Source organism: Dromaius novaehollandiae, chromosome 2 (assembly GCF_036370855.1).
Source record: "Dromaius novaehollandiae isolate bDroNov1 chromosome 2, bDroNov1.hap1, whole genome shotgun sequence".
Classification (NCBI taxonomy): domain Eukaryota; kingdom Metazoa; phylum Chordata; class Aves; order Casuariiformes; family Dromaiidae; genus Dromaius; species Dromaius novaehollandiae.
Genome location: NC_088099.1, coordinates 43,011,314 through 43,029,222, shown reverse-complemented (window position 1 = coordinate 43,029,222; position 17,909 = coordinate 43,011,314). Strand labels below are relative to the sequence as shown.

Below are 17,909 nucleotides of genomic sequence, written 5' to 3'. Positions count from 1 at the left end.
GAAAATCTAACTAACAGTGCAGGTTCAAGTTTTCTGTAAAATTTATTTTACTATTAATTTTACAGTCATGGCTTCTAGGGTTTTTTGGTGAATAATTTTTCTTGCTTGCTAACAATCAAACTTGATGTACAGTTAAAGTTTGTGACTCATAATGGAAAGCTTTGGCAGGGTGCAATAAAAAAAACCTCTCAACTTTGATGTGAGCGAGAGCCGCAACATAATTGTTTGGAGTACTTCCTATTATTTTAAGATTACAATGCAAGAAAATATTTACAGTATGTCTAAGAGGGAAACTCACTTTAACTAAGTGTTCAAGCATAGCTTGTGAGATGGCAAACCTCTTTATGTCACCGTTACGCTATCCCCTTTTAAATTTGTATGATATCTAGTGACTACAAATAAAGTAATTAAGCTTACTTTATACACCTACAATGGAGGACTACTTCCAAATTAGTTGATACTTCTTACATAGTCTTGCATTTTCATTTGGAAGAAGAAAGTGCAATAGTAAGGGCCTGATTTTGAAAACATTTCAGTATGTACATAAAGTTCTGCAGAATCAGGTCTTAAGCGGAGACTTTGAGAACAGCTATATTTAGAGATAGAAAAAAGGGAAAAAAAAGAAAGAAACAAATGCCCGCAAACCCAAGAGTGTCCAATAATTAGACCACAAGTCCACAGTACACTAGTCATATCCAAAGGTCAGTTTGTCCCCAGCTTCATTTCCAACTCTTTTTCAGTAATGGAAAGTCTTTCTGTAGTCACTATATTAATACAAAAGTAGAATCTTTTACTTTCCCAAATAAGAGAGACCATTTGGCACACAAATGTCAAATAACATGGCCTGACTCTCCCGTCACTCAGCTCGCACAACTCACTGTGCCTACGCTGGAGAAGAAAGGCCTTCCTGCTAAAGTGCAGTGCTACTGATACAGCCTCACAGTGCATGTCAGAGCATAGAAAATCCTATATATTTTTACAGTCCCAGCCACTATGTTCTACCCTTTCAAACAAGCTCATTTGAAATATCTTATTCTACTGGGATAAGAAAATTAAGAAACACAGCTGTTGTTGCTACAGTTGAAGAGACAAGTTGGGTGAATATAATTTTTTCTCTACATTAAAACTTCAATACTGAAAACAAATGCAAAGGTAATTTAATTCTTCTCTAAAACAGCCCAGATCCATCACCACATTCCCATTTGTGAACAGTTGGCTCCAGTGATGGCTGGCAGGCTGCAGGTAAAACACCCCCCCCTTTTGACTCTGCAAGTGCTGAACTCCATCTAAGGAATGAAAATTGCCGTTTTATTTCTTTGCTCTTCTTCCCAACCTTGTCAATGATGGTTGTATGCTCTGCAATAAGAGTGGACCCAATATTTTATATTATCAGGCCATAGATGTGAAAAAATGAAAAGACCAATAAAATCATCTAGCACATCTGCTGGGTGATGTGGGAGTGCACCCTGAAAAGCAGAGACTTGAAGTCACAGTGAAATTGCAGCGCATTTCTGGGTAACCAGCAATCCCAGGGCTGGACTAAGTGCTGTTGCAATGAATCTGTCAGTGCTAATGGTGTTGGGAGGGAGATAAATCCCCCTCTGAACCTCAAAAAACACACTCTTGAACTCTGTTTTAGCAGCTCTGAGAAAGAGTATGCAACAGTTCTGAAATGGCACAAAGTTCAGAGGTATATTAAGAAGTTGAATATATGCTTGCAGTTTTCCAACAAAATGAGATTTGGTAGTTAGATATGAGTTCTGGGGTGTTATCCTTTTCAATATAAATATTTTTCAATATAAAATAAAAATTTCAAACTCTTTCAGTATAAAATCTTTTCTGATGTTATTCTTTTCAATATAAAACTTTACCCCATCTAGCTTTAAACTACTCAGTCATTGGGTTTCCACCCAGTTGAATAAGCTGATTGAACACTGTTTTTATAAAGTGTATCTTATTTTTAAACTACATAGCTTTGAAAAACCTTCATGCCAACAAAAGGAGCTGTTTCAATACTTTTTATCCACTGATAACCACCCAGAATATGGGCCTCTCGCATTCTTCCTCAGGATCTTCATGTGGAGGCAAAGGGGAAGCCGGCGAATGATGGACTGCTCCCTCAGGGCAGCCCTCCTTGTGATATATTTACTGGCAGTTTATCCTGACGTAAAACAAAAACTGAAGGATCCAGTCTAAACGGAGGGCAGCCCAGAATACGGTATTACCCTTCCACGGGAATTGTCCCTTGGGTGACAAAGTGTCAGGAGATGCATGTAAAGGTAAGTTTTGAAAAATCTTCTCTTGCTCGCCCAGCCTTTTGGCGAGAGCCCTGAGCGGCACCGCGCGGGATTCAGCGGCTCACTGCTGGGTTAGTTAAAAAGTCCAGCTAGCACGACTTGCATCTCCCTTCCTCTGTGAGGTCCCCAGTGACTCCAGCAACCAGAACAAATGTCACTGGCACTTGGATTTATTTTAAATGCTGGACTGAACATACTTTCATACAGCAAAATCCTATAAAAATGGGACTTGTTGAATAACTGCGCTGGGTTGTTTCACATTGTTGCAACGTTTTCCGGGGGATTTATAGGCCTCTGGGGCACTGAAAATATGGAGCAATAGCCTCTTTTGCAGATGTAAACATGGGGTTTAGTAAATAGTTAATTTAAGCTGGTGTTACAGCATTTTGGTGGATGTTCCTAGTCATAAACAAGCTCTCTCCATCTTTCAAAACCAAAACAAAAACTGGATGGTGACTTTCTCCATCATCCAATCCCCCAGCTTTCTTCTGAAAGAAAACTGGACCCGGTTCATTTCACAACTGAGATCTGAGGCAAAATTCAAAATGAGGGGAGGTTAAAACGTTGGTCTGGTTAGAGTTAGGATTATGCTGCATTCACATAAAAGACAAAAGAGCATAACATTCTGATATATCTGATGTTTTTATGCAGGACTGCCTTGTTTCCATAAAATGGCGAAAAGACAGCTACTGTTTAACTGAAGAAACTGATGGAAAATCCTCATTACTATATAAACAGTGGTTTAGGCATAAAAAGTGTTTAGTTAATGCATCTGTGCGTTTAGCTGAACACTAAGCTTTGTCTAAACACAATTTAGTGCCTTCCTGCTCCCATATATTTTCACTTTCTTTCTGAAAGCAGGAAATCTGTGTCTTCTCATGCCTCAATAATGTAAAACAAAAAAAAATTAATGATTTTTGTATTGAATGTTCTGCCTAGTCTGACAGAGAATTGCAGTACATTGTTCCCAGAGTTGGACTTCTCCTTTCAAGTCTGTCTTTTCTTTTTTTACCATCATTGTAAAAGACCTCATTGGTTACATCATATATAATTATTCTATTTTGGGATTTAAACTGCTTGCTTATTTGGTGTTCTGTCATTCAGCTGGTTATCTAGACCTACAGCTGAAGGAAAAAAAAATCACATAGTCATGCAATTACAATTGAGTGTTCTCATTTTACTTGTCTTAGCTTTTAAGTCGTGTCGATAAAAATGTATACATAATCCAATTTTTAAACGATGGCTTCCATTTCTAGTTCCACAAATTTTACCTCTTACAAGCTGGTCTAGTCCCTAATAAAAAACTCAGTACCAATCCCTCTCTGTCTTCATTCACTTTCATGACGTAAGTTCAAGCCCTTAAAGTATAAAATGTCTTCTATATACAACAACAAAATTCTAAGTAATTTACATTTCCTTTGCAAACAGCTGTCATGCAAATTAACCTTCAGTTTTGCAGATAAAATGAGAGGATGATGATAAGGCAAAGCTGAGAAATAACATCAACGAATCGCAGGTCACTCCTTGCTGGATTGCACCAATGGTGATCAAGTAAGAACTTTAAATTAACTGTCCTCCTTCAATGTTTTAATGTGCATTAACATACCCACATACTGACATGCAAGCGAAACAGGATTATTTGTGTGGATAGGTGCTCTCTTCATAAATAGGACCAGTGCCAAAAGCCACTGAATAGGTCCATGCTTGCTTTTGTGTATCTTAGTACATCAAAAATGCCTTTTAATTGTTTAAGAGTTAATTCTGATTTGTTTTCATTTGCTTTGTTTTTCACTTGCACTGAGAAAGAATAGGAGCCTATTTCTGACAGGTTGCTACTACTTAGAATTATTCATCATTACTTCTCAGAGAAGGGGTACTGTCAGGCCCCTAATGCATGACCCTACTAAGCCTTTCACCTTCAAGGGAAATATATAAATAAATATTTTTTATATATATAAGAATGCTTGGAAACAACTACTGAAAAAAGCCTGTCTTGCTAGGTAGGTTAGCTCCCTAGCTAAAAGTACACTTGTTTTGTTCAAGAAATGTAGACAGACCCCAGAAGCTTTCTCCTTGAATGAAGACATCTACATACAAATAGAACACGACAGAGAAATTTCCAAATACGTTATTCTTTAGCATTTGTGCAGCAGTGTTGCCTAAAGGTCCCTTCACATTATGCCAGACACTGCATGCTAATAAATGAAAGTCCATGCTTCCATGTGCTGACATTGCATTTGTCAGACATGCTGCGCCCCTCTCTGTCACATTATCAAACAAGGGTACGCTTTGATCACTGCATGCCAGCTACCATGATGGGTATTGCACCTGAGTAGGTTTTAAGGAAAGACTGAGGGAGGACACTGTAGTTGCTATGTCCTTCTACTTAGTCCCCCAATGTATTTAACTGAAAACTACAGGAACTCTTATCTTGAATAAGACTTTGACTGCTTATTCAAGAGGTGGTAGGAGCAGGCCAAAGCCTCTGAATACTGATATACACAGATTAAATACTGTTTTCCGTATTAAGAGTATCTCAAGTATTTTGCACTTTAAATAACGGATCTGGGGGAGTCAGATTGTGTCTGATCTCGACAGATGTGTGCAGACAAAGGGGCACAGCAAAAGGGGGTAGGACAATGTCCAGGTCACTTCTTATAGAGTAGAACTGCAGAAGCAATGGCGAAGCAGTCTGTTTCTCTGAGTCAAAATGCCTTCTTAAGTGGGGCAACTCTGAAATTCGTTACGGTACGCTTTTGCCAAAAAGTATAATTAAAGTGAAAGGCTGCAGGAAATGAAAGAGTCATAGGAAAAGGCCAACATTTAGGCAAAAGGCTGAAAGGAAACATGGATGGAGTCTAAAACAAGTTAAGGAGGAAAGGCCAAAAGCAACATGAAAAAATACTGATAGTTCTCAACAAACCTATAGAGACTTCATAAGAGCTATGTCAACAGATACTCAGGTACAGGTCCACAAAGCTGCACAGTAATTCAGATTTGCTAACTTCTGAACCCCTAGTCTCTGTGGGTATGAATCAGCGTATCTTCTACATGACAAATTCGTTATATGAAATGTGAGTAAGATCTATTCCTTTTATAATTGAATGATTCAAACAGATGAAGAGATCCCTAGAGATATAAACCTGACCTAAAAACTCCAAAATATATTTAGGAGGCAGAGATACAAGCCACAAGTTCCCTGAAAAAGGTTTCAGAATGGAAGCAATCTCTTGAATTACAGAAGCACCATTGCAAATGCAAGATATCAATTTATCAGTTAAAGTAACTATGAAAATTAGACATTTCTTTTTAGGCAACTCATGCATCGAGTTTCCCAGGAGTAAAATCACTTATCAGTATTTAAACTTTCATCTTCCTAAGCTCATTTAGAAAATAGCCCTTTTGAAACTCCCTGTGCACACAAGAGATGTTTAGAGGAACCAAACGCATTTTAAAAAACTATGTAAAAGGACATACGGAGTGTATAAAATTCATTTGGTCAAATCCAGTTCTGAAAACCTGTTTACAAATAACAATCTCATGGAGCACAAATACAGGATGTGCACAGTAAGTTGTTTCACAACTCTCAGCAATCTGCGTTTGAAAAGAAACAAGTGGTAGAAAGTGCTCAGAAAAGGACATTGCCTTCTGTACCCATTTTTCTAGAGCAGAATGACCTTCCTTGACCCACAAGTCTGGAGCAGTCATCTCTCTGCAACTTGTGGTGTTATTGATCTTCAAATTTACCTGTCCCACTTCTAAGCGGTGATTATGCTCAGCCTTTTCTCTCAGATCCAGAACTCTGTGAATCATTATGAATAAAATGTCCTAGGATACCTATACCACTCTTTCCCCAAAGCATTTAGTATTTCTATACAAGTAATTTAAGAACTAGTAAGTCAATATTGTTGAGATGCCAAAAATGATGTTCAGCACCTCATTTACTCTAAATCAATATTAAGAAAAATGTAGGAGATGGCAATGTTATATCCGGTACAAATCATCACTTGCACAAAGCATAGCTGACTCTAGACAGGACCAAAGTACTTGTCTGAAATGCTTCCTTCTTTCTTCCTGAAGCATTTCTTTCTGAAATGCTTCCGCCTTGCCCCCCTCCTCCTGATGTTAAAAAGTGAAGGCAGATGCCCTTGTCACTGACTAGCCTCTGTGTATTCGCTTGTCTTGATTCTCAGTGTGTTTTACTCTCCCTCCAGATGATGAAGATTATATCTCTTCTTAGCCGAAACAAAGCAGGCACCAATGAGCAAACTGAATTTGCTAACTGATGCAATTCATATGCAGGTATTAAGTTGTGCATGCTTAAAAAAGTTTGAGCCAATACATAAACACACAAGCAGTCTGCTGAGCGTGACGATTCACAGGACATACCACTTTCTTTCTCTGCTTTGGGCACTGGCTCTCCCCTCAAGGTCTCTGACTAGCTATTTAAAACCCTCCACAGTAGTAGCTTTAGCAGCCTGGAAGCTTTGTCCCACCAAGATATTACTCTCCAAAGGCAATTGTGTTCCACTGAAATAATTATAAAATTTAAGAGTGTGAGAGGCTGACAAATGCAGAGCCAGAATCTTTTCTGTTTTTCAATCCCAAGACTGAATCTCCATTCCTACGAGAAAAGTGTCTCCAGAATGCCTGACTTACAGGAGCAGATACAAAGCACCCTTAACTCTGATTTAATAAATTACATACTACACAAACAAAAGCTTATTATTTATCACAAATTTTGTGAAGAACACCCAGGAAGAAGTTAATTCTTTAATGCCATATGAATACACAGAACTCATGGAGTAACATGACATCTTTTGCTTTTGAAAGTTAGCTTACCTACGAATATTATTGCCTGTTATCTCAGTTCAGCACACACTAAAAGCAGTGGACTGATATAACTAAAAGCAGTGGACCAGCTTTGAAAGACTGGCTGTAACGTTTGCTGTGAACAACCACTGAAATATTTTGATGCTTACCTGGAGATTGCCCGATGTCTCAAAGCTTAGATTCAGGTGACAGGATTAGTTCTCAGAAAAGAAGTATCTTTCTGTTCAGGTTTATAACTCTCTGCATGATACTTCTCTTCACGTCAACTTTTGGTTGGAAGACAAAGCAAACAGAAAACTGCCAAGCACTTAACCATTAAAAAGCTATCAAAGACAGAAATTTTGGAGTTTTGAGTTGTAGGATGATTTGAACCGGTTTGGCGATCCATTTTAGTATTAACTCATCCTACTATTTTTGATCTGGAAAAATCTTTTTCCTCACTGTATTATTTACAACTTCAGAGATACTAAATTAATCGATAGTTAAAATGAGCCCTTACATCCTCGGTAAAATGTAAAACTTCCTCTACAGTTCCTAGACAGTTAAATTCCATGAAATTCATATAATGTAGAACTAAGTGTTTAGGAGCCCTCAAATTTTGCTACTTCCTGTAACAAGGTGCTTTAGCAGTTACATAATTAAATCATCTGAGGACATAATTTAGGACTTTTATGAGATGTTTTTTTCACACATCCTGAAAGACATACCTGTGTTTATATAATCTCTCTTTTTTTTTTCTCTCTATTTCTTTTATAGACCAACTTGAAAGTGTCCGAATCAGGATTTAAAAACTCCACTCATCTGTGCAGAAGACCACATGCTGATACAAGGATACAGATGTGGCTGTTTCTTCAGGGACATAACTGAACAACAAACATCCTTTATTATTAATGATGGGCTAAAAGTCTCTGTGGAAAGAGAAAATAAATGCAGAAGACGACAAGGCCAACAGGCGTGACCAGGCTTTACATCTGCTACTTCATATTTCTTACATTCACACCAGCTAGATTTGAGATTTAGCACTTGCAGCAAATTCAACTTTTACAGCCCCTCCTGTTCTCTCCGATTCTTCCCCCCATTATGTTATTCATGCCAACTTAATTTAGATTAAGGCTTTGATACATCAGGACCTCAGCAGTTGTGAACTTTCAGAAAATGTGACATTTTAGGACTTGAAGCTATCAAAATCACATCACACAAAATCTCTTTATTACTAAGCACCTTTTCATAACGTGTATGGATTAATTTCAGGGTATTTTGGCAAATGTAATTTGGAAACTAATCTCAGTATTATAACTGGTCAATAAACAAATTGTGTACTCTGTAGGGATTAAACTGTCATATGTATGACAGACAGATACATGCCTTTCTTTTCTTCATTTTTGTTGTATTATTGAAAAAACACCACTTATGTGGCATTAAACATCATCCAGGAAATATACACACTGTTGACTGAAGCCCCAGGTTATTTCCAGAAGTTTTGCAAATGAGGTCTGACATCGCATTCCCCAGCAATTGCCAAGTCCTCTGGGTTTGGTTTTATATCATCTTACCCTGGGTCTGTTCTTACATCTCCCCCTCACTACTGTGATCAACTGTAAGTCTAGGGAATAAAAAAGGAGTGAGGAAAGGAAGAAGGGTGGAAGGGAGGAGAAGGTGCAGGAGAAGATGAAGGAGAAGGCAGGAAGCAAGGCGACACTCTCTTTAATACAGAGAGCAGGAAAGAGAAAGCCGGGCTTTCCCACAGAGAGACCTCAGGGGTTTTCAGCACGTTACCATTTGGCCCATGGGATCAATAAACATGGCAAAAAGTCTGGTGTGATGCTTAAGAGACAGAAAACCGGAGCACTGAAAGCAGCTGTATCATCTGGGCATCTTTGACCTATTGCCACGGCTCTGTTTTGCGGTAGCGGTCATGTTTTAGGATTTAAGGGCGGGTGCCGTCAGCATCCCTGCACGAAGGGAGGGCTGGGAGCTGTCACCCTCCCGCCAGCTCGCACGACGTGCCTGGGGCGCGCGCCTGGCCCGGCAGAGCCCACTCCCCTGGCTCTGCACAGCACAGGCTTTCTGTCCCGTCCCCCGCAGTGAGCCAAGAAAGCAACTCCACCGGGAAACAGGCACGTTTCAGTACGGGGCTGGGCGTGCGCAAACTCCCAGGCCATGGCAGGCGAGGGACAGAGGCAGCAATGTCCCCTTAGGCATCGCTTGTGAAAACATGTAAATTAACAACAAAGAAAAGGCAACATTAACCTATAAAACTCAGTTTTAAAGTATGAGAGTGCAATCTTTAATACAGAGGAAAGAATAAGCGCTTGGGATAGGACACAACTTAAGCCTGTGTTTACACTTGCAGTAATTACAAGAATATTTTCTACCTTATCATGAGTTCAAAATGTAAAGTACTAAATTTGATGGCAATAAGAAACTACACTGGAATGTCAGCACAAGTCAGAAAATAAGGCACTTAAAAGGATTTGGATGAGAACAAATCAAATATTTTATTTACAGGATTTAAGACAAAAACTTTAGTTGCTCAGGACACAAATGCAAGACAGAACATTTACTGCAACTTTAATAATACTGTTCTCTAACGCAGAAAAAAACACTTTGGAATTACTGTGTTAAAACTCTTAACAAGCATCAAATGAGTTAGAAACAAGCATAAAAAATGGAATGGATAAAGAAATCTGAAAGGTATTTCAGCACTATTTATAAACTATGTTATAAAGCTGTCCCATTTAAAATTTCTCATTAGCTTTTGTTGGGCCACGGGTGCACACCTAATTCATTAGATTTTTCTAAAAAAAAAATCTTTCTTCTATTATTGATTGTTCCTGTCATGAGTTCAGCTTCCATGAGCCATTTCTTGTATTTTTCAAATTCACAGACATTTGTACAAGTCAAAAGTCAGTTTTTATTAGGAAGAAAGCCGAATGCTACTTTACTGAAAAATAACTGCGAAGTTTTAACAGGAACATTTTTCTTCACTTTTATGAAAAATTAAACTATATTACTTAACACAAAAATGACTCAGAACCTAGCAACAAGGTTTTTTTCTTTCCCCTCAGAAAAACTACACTAGCCTGTCAAAAGCTCAGCTTCCAAAAACGTTTTCAGCAGGGAACGACCAGAAGGAATTAAGGACTTACTAGCTGTTCAAGACCGATTTTCCATATTAAAGACGAGGTAAAAGAGAAGAGTTAGGGCACCGAATTGCTGCAAAACAGAGATTGCAATGAAATAAATCCCAGCTCAAGAATAAAGAAAAAGCAGATGCGAACTTACATGTGCAAACACTTCATGCTAAGGGAAGTTAATGCACAGCGAAGTACTTTGTGCAATGAAACACCAAAAGCAGCAAGCAGAGGAGTATCTGGTTTGAAACGAGAGTCACAGAGGTGCGGAGGTCAGGAATATGGCGCGAGGAGAACAGCAGCTGACTCAATGGCTGCGACAGACCTCGAACGGCTTCCCGGCCTCTTTCTGCTTTCAAATTTCCTATGTCCCTATGAAACTGGCTGGCTCAAAGTAGTTTCCACGGGCCTGCAATTCATTTCTTGGCTAGGCCAGCTCACTTTCACTGGATGCAGTGATCTGAGGTTTGTCTGAATTCCTGCTGTGTGGAAATCTACTGTACTTTCTAGCAGGTGTGAGAACACTGAGGCTCCTTCAGTTGCAGCTCGTTTCCACTTACTAACTACTTTATCTCCGTGGATGAAGCAAAAGTGACTTTTGTGTTTCCTGGCAGTCTGCTGCTTCAAAGAACCTAATAGTGATTTGTTTATTTCAGAGGAAATGGAGACCAGTCAGTGATGACAGATTTATTGGTTAAATGGACATCACAAAAAAATTTTCATGCAGTACCGGCTGGCTCTAACCACACTGCGAGAACGCGTAGTAAGGGGTGATGTGCATTCCAGAAATCCAATCCTATTTAATCCACTCCACTCTCATCTGTACATTTATATAGCACCCTTCACACAATTTCCTAGAATGCGGCACAGAAATGTAATAACCACTGTACTGAAAAAAATCCAGGTATATTAATGGCTTACATTTAGACTTGAAATTGCTGCAAAAGAAGCCAGACTGTCGAATATCTCCTGGCAATGAGTCAGCCAGAGACAGACAAGAAAAAACTGGGTGTCTGATCTCCTCCAATGAAATCTCAGGATAGAAGAGACGTTCTTAGCTCTTGGAGAGGGAATTCACAATATGGCATAAGCATCAATAGCTCCCAGAGCTAAGGAACGAGATGGTGGAGAATTTTACATCGGAGCAATAAAACATAAAAATTAATATGAAACTTCAGTGGGAGCCAATGTAAATTGTACAATATGGCTGAACAAACTCAGTTCTAAAATTAAAGTTAAGTAAGTTAAGTAAGTAAGTTAATTTTTTTCTAAAACTATAAGTAGGAACAGCACTGAGTTTTCAGCAGTTGGTAGGTTTGGAAGGTATGAACACCTATTCAGAGAACCGCATGGCCTGAATATGAAAAATAAATAAATAAAGCATTCTAGAGTAAGGTACTACCAGCTTTACATTACTATATTCTTCACATGCTAACTGGACATAATATTTACATCTGTCAAAGAGGGTAGAGTTATGGATAACATTGAAAATCCCAGACAGCCTGACAACTGCCCAGTTTCTTTAAGAGTGAGGAACATTGATCCGGGCAAGCAATGAGGTCCAATCAGTTGGCAGGTCATTCCACTCGATCTGGATTCAATTTCAGAAAAAAGTCTGGCTGAGGTTGTGCATCAGCCAAACAAACACACCATTTGGAAAGAGCTGGAATATTTGTTGAGGCAGAGAAATATATCTGTACATCACCTCTATACATATGGTTGGCTAAAGCACATTGCCAATAATTGGCTCAAAAATAATCAAAATGATAAAAATGCCTCTCTTTTGGATGATAAAATAAAGTCTGTTATTTATTCTTTGGAACCACATACCTGCTCAAAAATACCATCATCAGTAATTCATCTAGCAATTACTAACAGGAATTATTTTCCTGTTAGTTCCACCTACTCCCCAGTCTAGCTTGACATCCTAAATGGTTTAGCTTGCTTTATACATAAACCAGCATTTCCCATTTTACAGCTGAAGAACTGAAGCATGGAGTAAGTACAGCACAATGTAAAGATTATTGAAATGACTCTGAAGGAAATGAAACAAGCAGGTCTACACAGGATCTCCTGTAAGGAGTACAGCCAGGGTGATTTGCCCAAAATAATGCACTTGCTTCCCAGCAGGGGCAATTTGCCTGACAAAAGCACCATGCTGACCCATATGTGCTAAATTCCAGCTCTGCAGATAGCTTGGGTGCTTCTGCACAACGTTGCATTAGACAGAAGTCTATGGCTGAGCCTGGACCTCAGCCTCTCTCTCCTCGATTTCTTTCCAGTGCCTTATTTCAAAGCCATCTACCTTCTTTTCTCTATGTTTGTGGTGGAGGATAGTATGGTGGCTTATTTATTTAAAATTAGTCTTCTAAACCTATGGGATCATCATTTTAGTAATCATATCTAAATTTAAAATACTGTGATCTGAGACTGAAGTCGAAAGGAGCTTTTGCAACAGGTTCAATATCTATCTGTTTATACAGCATGTAACATAATAACAGTTCAAATTCTATTTTCCCACACTGTGTGTGTGTGTGTGTGTGTGTTTGTATAGAAAAACTATTCATAATTAAGACCCAAGTGTTAGTATCTTTTCTTAACTATAAGAAAGCACAATAGATGCCTTGTTTGATCTTGATTTAACCCAATCTTGTCTGCCAATATCAACTGCATTTTATGAGTCTTAAAACTTAAGCACACCAACTTCTGTGTAATGGCTTGCAAGTATCAATATATCATGTATCAATACCCTAGTCTTACTGAAGAATCTTTCTAAGACTGGGAGCTTACTTTGCAGATGAAAGTGCACAGCCCTGGTTTCTTTAAAATATGTTATATTATTCATGAGTACCAACCTAAAGCAAACAAGAGCATGTGACTGTACTGCATTTTAAAGAAAGTCCACACCCTGCTTGAAAACATATTCCCGAAGCATTAGATGCAGAGCAGTGGGTCTCCAGTATGAAAACAACTTGAGAGACACACATTTTTTAAACTCAGCTGAAGGGGTTGCAATCCTGCAGTATTAGCACGGATGCTAAATGCTCGAAGGATACAGATGAGGGACAACTCTGGAACAAAATGTTTACAGTTAAGAGTTCTACAGCCAGGAAGAGATAGGCTAAAGCCTAAAAAGCTGCCTCAACAAAAAAGGATCGGTTTTCCAGAAAGCTGTACACCCAACTGTTACCATTTAGGCAACTAAGAACAATGGGGGCTGCTGGGTTCGGAGCTCTTTCAAGCATCTGGTCCAAATTCTTTCCTTCCATATGAATCAAAACAAATGTTTAGGCTACCAGCTTTCCGTTGCCCTTTTGAGTTTAATGCCAGCTTTTCAAGCTTTTAAATTCCTTCGTATAATAAGATGAATAAAACACTAACTTAGCAAAATGCTAGCTAGGGACTATTTGTAATATTTCCTTTTTTATTAGTAGCAGACACAAATTTTTTATAAAGTCATTGTAAAAATACAGCTTTAAAAACAGTATCTGTCAGAATGAGATTTTTGGTTTAATACATTTAAAAAAATATGAATCCATCTTATTTGGCTATCAAAAACTAATCACAGATTTGCTCACAGATTTGAAGATTAAACAGATGGAAAATCAGCATAAAGCAAAACACAGCAGCAGAAACGGTCAGAAAGTTACTAGTTAAATCAAATACGGAAGCAGAAAGCAGAATACATCCTCATTGGCAGCACAACATGGGTCGATTTGGGCTGTGCTGTGATGTGCCACACGACAGTAAAGGAAATTTTAAAGCTACACAATTTCTGCTGCTCGGGACAACTGGGTCCAACCTACAGTGCTGCGGAGGCTCATATGGGAGCTGCAATACTCTGCAGCAGTAACAATGACCTATCCTGAGCCTAGGGAGGCCCATGCCTGGACCTTAACGCATCCTACGATGGTCGAAAGCTGTGCTAAATAGTCATATGATTTTGTATTTAAATGTTAGAGGGCAAACATTGAGACAGACAGGCTAAATGCACTAGACTAAGTGCTAGCGCTGTATATCTGTGGCTGAATCAACTGGCATAGAAGCATAGAGCATCACTCGATAATAACCCTGGGAGAGTAAAGGCCCCTTTCCAGTCCTCTTCCCACCACAGGAAAAAATTGTTCTGCAGAGATGTGAAAATTCAAACATTTTAAGAGTTCCACTAGAGAAATTAAGCAGGCTTATCACTGAAATCTTCAGCACTTTCTAACAGGTTCATGAATAACCGAACTCAGCTGGACAAAAGGGAAGAAAACTGGGTATCTCATTTTAGTTTTACAACACATAGAGCAGCAAAGGAAAGAGCGGCTAGTGAAAATACAAAACCATGGGTGGATATATGGCTCTTTTTCTGAATGGAATGAGAGAAAGCTGCTTCAAGAAGCACATAAAGAAGGTTGGCAGGAAACATCTTTAATAATTTACATGCGCTATTTAAATAATATTTGGGGGATGGAAAGAAGCAGACAGTTCATGTTTAGCTTTTTTTATAGCAAATGAACATTCCTCTCATCGATGTTTTTCTTTTCCAATTTATATTCAGGGTTAATGCTTCTATTGCTTTCTGATCCTTACCTAAATTATCTTCTATAAGTGATACTGTTCTAAACAGCCGTTATGCCAAAGTCCCCTCTGACTTTCATTTGTAGAGTGTTCATTAAGAGAATACGTAATTTTGAAGCCGAATGAATGACTTGAAGATGAGAACAAAAAGTAATCCCCAAACTAATTCTGTATGAGGACACATGGGAATTGCTTTCTAATACTGGGGGATGAAGAGAAAGGAGGAATTATTTAGGATAGTAACAGACTGTGAAACAAGGCTCGCTAAAAGAATGTTCAGGGCATTTTAAGATGAGTATCAGGCCAAAATTCCTGCAAGTGAGATTTATTACACCATGCAGTCTGTTTCCTGAGACTATTAATGAAGGCAAGTTATTTTTTAAAGTTCAAATGAGCATTCAATAAATTAATACCACACTTATGAACCATACACATAACCCCTTTGGTCATACTGAATTGAAAAAAATCACCCCACATTTAAGTCTTTCAGTTGCCAATACTTCACGCCATCTGTCACTCGTCTAATAAAAGAATATAATATGGATTGCTGTTTGAAGGGCGTTTTACCTTTTCCCGTATAAACAGGATTCTTCTAGGTAAATTCACACTGAATTTTTGCAAGGGCTTTTTTTCCCCCCTCTCTTTACCTGTACTGTGTTTTCTGTTGTTCCAGTCATTCCTAGGTACATACAGGCGGACAGCAAAGTTCCTGTCATTAATTCTCTGAGAGGGCTGTTCAGCTGCCTACCACTGTCTCATCCAACCATCCTCTGGGTTAGTTAGACTGGAAGTAACAGCATCCCTAACAGAGTCTGTGAACTCCATAGCTCCTCTCCTTTCAGGAGCGAGGGAAAGCTTTCCCTGGAGTAGAGCGGAATGGGAGAAGAGAGGGAAAGAAGGGTTGTTTTTTCCTCTTCTGTGAAGGTTGGAAGTGAGGTGAGGTGAGTAGTGACGAAAGTCAGCATGGCTACGACAAAAAAAGCTTTCAGCTATGAGAGTTTTGCAGCATTTCCTGAAGGGGGGCAGCCTCTTGATCCTTTTTTATTATCCTTATTAGTCTCCAGTTCAAGAAGCGTGTGTGCGGACATGTTTAACTCCCATCGAAGTCAATGGTTCTTAAGCATATGCTCAAATTTTTTCACAAATCAGGCGTTTAATCTGTTCCTTATGTACATTTAGGATTACAGAGAAGTCTTCTGTTTTTGAAGTTGCTGGAAACATCAGCTAGCTGATTGGAGGTGGGGGAAGGGAGAAGGACTCCATCACTTTCAGAGGTCTGCAACTTTCTTGTTTAAATTTTTTCTAATTTTGGCCAGACAATATCTGTTTATCAGTTTCTGAAATGCTATCTATTAGCTTCTAATGTGTGCTGCAGAAATGCCACTCACTCACACAATGCTCTTCTGGGACTGTATTAAAGTCACAAATACTATGGCGAGGGTCCGATTCCCCCCCTTTTTCCCTATAAAGTTGATACAATTCTTACCAAAAAAAGAAAGAGGTTTATCCCTAGCAGGGGGAAAGAAGAGTTGAGACAAAAGCTGTAAAAATGTCTCCATGCAACACTGCAAATACACCTCAATTCTGGCATTGAGTGCTTCTGGCTATTTTAGTCCTGGAAAAGAATCTTCTTCACTGAGCCTGAAGGTTGTGCCGAACTCTATGGCGATTTTTGTGATATGGAAAAAAAGCCCACTAGGGACTTCCCAGAAAGCAGCCAATCTTGTGATCCGATCCTCATGTGAATTTATGTCTCCAGAGTTTAGATTTAATATCTTCTGTAATTTTACCATGCATTGTACTTGCTGATATTATGCTGAAAAACTCTAGATATTGAAAAGCACTGCAAAAATTGCCAAGCCCAAGCATTCAAATTGTATCGGCAAGAATAGGTACCTTATTTTCCTTCCCCTTGTCCAGCATCCCTCCCCCTTCCCAAACTATTTTAAAAACACATTCAGGAACAAAATAGCACAGTAGAACCAAGTGCTGGTCCAGTCAAATAAAGTGGACTATCCCAAGTCACTATCTACTTTTATTTTCGAATTGACGTGCACACACATGTGCACACACTCAACAAATGTTTATAAGTCTGTTACAACACTGAATCACAAAAATTCTTTTACCACTTTCAAAATTCCTCTCACAGAGTAACAGAGTGAAGGAACAAATTGCCAATGCTATTTAAAGAGTTTAACCTTCACTTCCAAATGAGACTTTACTTTCTTTGAAGCAGGTTTGCTCTGGAACAAGTAATTATTACCTAAAAACTTGGAATTAAAAACTATGTTTTATGGACATTAAAGCTCTTTTTTTCACCCATTTGGCTTAGTTTCAAATACTCTATTTTTATGCTGTGCTCTGCTCAACACTGGCTACCTCACTGGTATTAAATACTAATCATCAGCATTGTCATGTGTGGTTCATGCCTGACTTCAGCTACAGTCGTCCACAGACTGTAAACGCTACTCGTGGTGCACATCCTTGTGAGGCTGAAACCTCACGAAGAGACAAGAAAGCACATGAGACATCTTTTTCTTTTGTTTGCTCTCGGCCTTGCACACTTTTCTTACACACCATAAGTGCATAGAAAAGCCGTGACTGACCTACAGTCATAAGGTCCAGTAAAACAGCTGGTGCTTTGGGAACAGTGAGATAATGAAATAATATTGTTTCGGGAAGTTTCTTTTATGAATGTAAGCCGTACTGAAGACTGAGAAGAGTGTGGATGGAATGAGGAAGAACGTGCTCAAGATAGTACAGAGAAAGTGGTAAGAAACAGGATCAGAAATGTAGGCTGAGCCAGAGCTGGGCAAAGCCTTACAGGGAAGTAAAAGTTTAACTCTGAAGAGACAAGCTGGAACCAGAAAAAGGATTCTAGGGAGGGAATTTAAAAAGGGTATGATCAAAAGGTAGGATCATTTGATCAGCTTTGTTTTTGGCAGGGATAAAACAAGAGCCGAGAGAGGACCAGGACAGAAAAAACAGGACTGGATTTCTGCTCAGTGGTGTAGGAGACACTTGCAAAACAGTCTGGAAACATGTAGGAGACAGAGAGGAGTGATAAAAACAACTTGCA

At 38.9% G+C, this 17,909-nt stretch overlaps 1 protein-coding gene and 1 long non-coding RNA gene across 2 annotated transcripts in view; one reads left to right on the top strand and one right to left on the bottom strand.

Moving 5' to 3' along the window:
- MEOX2 (mesenchyme homeobox 2) overlaps positions 1-17,909 on the bottom strand; it is a 56,212-nt gene that overhangs the window by 26,039 nt on the left and 12,264 nt on the right. The gene's annotated exons all lie outside the window — the stretch shown is intronic.
- On the top strand, positions 2,093-8,565 carry LOC135327295 (uncharacterized). The gene is made up of 4 exons (XR_010387398.1): positions 2,093-2,279; positions 3,749-3,848; positions 6,512-6,599; positions 7,887-8,565. It is a non-coding gene; the product is annotated as an uncharacterized LOC135327295 (long non-coding RNA).